The 3194-nt window shown below is 39.7% G+C and overlaps 1 long non-coding RNA gene across 1 annotated transcript in view; it reads left to right on the forward strand.

The window, feature by feature from the left end:
* The first annotated feature begins 884 nt into the window (after positions 1-884).
* The window catches only part of LOC144957651 (uncharacterized), a 110584-nt gene continuing 108274 nt past the window's right edge, over positions 885-3194 (forward strand). The window contains exons 1-2 of the long non-coding RNA XR_013642187.1: positions 885-1022; positions 1355-1598. This is a non-coding gene — a long non-coding RNA (uncharacterized LOC144957651). The remainder of the gene's footprint in view (positions 1023-1354; positions 1599-3194) is intronic.

Genomic DNA, 3194 nt, shown 5'->3' on the forward strand with positions numbered 1-3194 from the left:
ACTATAAACATTCATGGACACACACAGTTTTGTGTGTTGGTCAGTTATACTTCCGGATGGCAATGTTATGAGCTTCTTGGCCAAGCGCATACTGTCTATAATAAAGATCTGAAAAATTGTGTATGGACCAATGTGAGACAAAGCTGGACGTGACAGAAACGTACAAGATTTGAAAACAAAAACATCCCAAATGTTACAGTGCATGGCGTAATCAGTGGGATGGTGAAAAGGTTTGAACTGAGATATTGCCAAGTTTAGTTAGATTAAAATGCTCATTGGGGACACATGCTTTCATATAGATAATATGCGCTTGGCTGAGAAGCTCACAACATTTCCATCCGGAAGTATAACGGACCAACACACAAAACTGTGTGTAACCTTGAACGTTTATAGTCTGGTTAATACAGTTCAGTGATAATTACTCATAAACGCGGATGGCAAAAAACAATAACAAAGACCTGAGTGACGTCATCTGCATACTATCTATAATAGAAAAAGAAAAAAAATCCAGATCCAAATGCTCTTCTTCCGACTAATTCTTTCATGCACTGACATGAGCCTCGCTCGACACATAATTGAGTCCTTGGAAAAGACTCTTTACTCACATTCTCTCACCGTACTCAGGTGTAAAATGAGTACCTGGCCGTTAACAGCGTTGTCTTTGTGCGACAAATTGTAATATCGCCTAACAGGCGTCATGTCTCGTCCTACATGTTAAATGTTGCTGTTGGCCAGGGACCCCTTGTAAAGCGCTTTGAGCACGTTAAGTGGATATTGCGCTATATAAAAGCTCAATTTTTTAAATTTTTGTTTTTTTTTTGTTTTGTAAATTAGAAATGAATATATTATTATTACTGAATCGTGTGCTATCTATTTATAGTTTGACTGAAGCGAAGCAGATTTACATTCAAATATTCAATAATCAAAAATAATCTGGGATCGATGAAGCTGTGCTATACTGATTATAGTGTAAATGTTGCTGCTCGAAGCTCGAAGAAATAAATAATAACGTGAAGTTGAATGTAAGCTTCAATTTAACTACTTACTTACTTATCTTACTTATCCGAACCAGAGACCACCTGAGCTCTAGCCCTTCGGTCTTGTGCCATGACGTAGAAGTTAGACGTCTTTTGTAGTTGTTCCAGGTGACTATAAAGTGTGTTACTGAAGCTTGGATTTGGTGGGAGGAATGTGTCAATTTAATTACAAAAACATATCAAATGAACGTTTCGGATTTCCCCTTTATCAACAAAACAGGATCATTGAAACACCACAGATGAATGTTTTTGTAGTTAAATTGAAGCTTACATTCAACTTCACGTTATTATTTATACTGATTATACGACAACTACAGATTGGCAAATGAAAGAAACCTGTATCCGATCCATCCCAGACCGAAAGTTTTTGGATTCTCATTATAACTGCTTTCCCCGGATCACGTGTTGAAAACTGTTTAAATTTCACCAGACGTCGGAGTCTTAACAAAACAAATGGAAATGGATTGTCAGAAAATGATATCTTAATTATTGGACGGGGAGATTTGTAAAAACGTTTTCGATGGATTGAATTCCGGGAGTATCTGTGGATTTCGATTGCAGGTAAGAAAAATTTACGGCTATTTTATTTGTTTTTCAGCTTTTTATATTTTAAAAAACATAAATAAATTTTTAAAAATTGAGCTTTTATATAGCACAATATCCACTAAACGTGCCCAAAGCGCTTTACAAGGCTTTCCCTGGTCAACAGCAACATTTAACATGTAGGACGGGACATAACGCCTGTTAGGCGATATTACAATTTTTCGGACAAAGACAACGCTGTTAACGGCCAGGTACTCATTTTACACTTGAGTACGGTGAGAGAATGTGAGTAAAGAGCCTTTTCCAAGGACTCAACTATGCGCCGAGCGCAAGGCTCGAACCCAGGACATTCCGATCCGAAAGCGAGTGTCATACGACTAGACCACATAACCGCATAATATAGCGCAATATCCACTAAACGTGCTCAGAGCGCTTTACAAGGGGTCCCTGGCCAACAGTAACACATAACATGGAATGTTGGTTTATCGTTAGTTTGTGAGTCTGTGTGTTTGTTGAGAGATAGATTGTTTGTTGTTTTTGTGGTTTGTGTGCGGCTAAAATGTGGTCTTTTGGTTTGACACGTACTCGCCATCGGGCTGGAAGGTCCATGGTTCATGTTCAACCAAAGAGTGTGAAGGGTAACGTAGTTACCAAGAGCTCTCACTTCTCTTAACCGCAATGCTATTTTCGCGTGCCAGGCGAGACAGCGAGGTGGGTATGCTCCGCGTGTATCATGCGCGCTAGGCTTGCTGATACAATGAAGAAAATACGAGAAGAAGACGGAAGATGCTTGGCTTCACCAAAAGCGGGAAGTGAGAGCTCTTGGTAACATAACAATCGTTACCTACACGCTCTTTGGTTCAACTGTGAACACGCATAGTTGAGTCATTGGAAAAGGCGTAATCGGGTGTAAAATGACTACAGGGCGGCCGTTAACATGAACGTTGCTTCTGATTGAAAAAAAATTGCAATATCGCCTAACGGGCGGCATGTCTCATCCTTCAGTTAAAGTGTTGCTGTTGACTTGGGACCCCTTGTAAAGTGTTTTGAGCACGTTTAGTGGATATTGGCCTATAGATAGTTCGAAGATTACGTCACTCAGGTCTTTGTTATTGTTTTTTGCCATCCGCGTTATGAGTAATGCTCACTGAACTGTATTAACCTGACTATAAACGTTCATGGGTACACACAGTTTTGTGTGTTGGTCCGTTATACTTCCGGATGGCAATGTTATGAGCTTCTTAGCCAATTGCATACTATCTATAGATAGTATGCAGATGACGTTACTCGGGCCTTTGTTATTGTTTTTGCCATCCGCGTTTGTGAGTTGTTCTCACTAAACTGTATTAACCAGACTATAAAAGTTCATGGTTACACAGAGTTTGTGTGTTGGTCCGTTATACTTCCGGATGGCAATGTTGTGAACTCCTTGGCCAAGCGCATTCTATCTATAGATAGTACGCGCTTGGCTAATAAGCTCATAACATTGCCACCCGGAAGTATAACGGACCAACACACAAGACTATGTGTGACATTGAACGTTTATAGTCGGGTTGATACAGTTTAGTGAGAATTACTCATAAACGCGGATGGCAAAAATCAATAACAAAGACC

Source organism: Berghia stephanieae, chromosome 12 (assembly GCF_034508935.2).
Source record: "Berghia stephanieae isolate SIO BIC M18660-M18661 chromosome 12, UCSD_Bste_1.3, whole genome shotgun sequence".
In the NCBI taxonomy this organism is placed as follows: domain Eukaryota; kingdom Metazoa; phylum Mollusca; class Gastropoda; order Nudibranchia; family Aeolidiidae; genus Berghia; species Berghia stephanieae.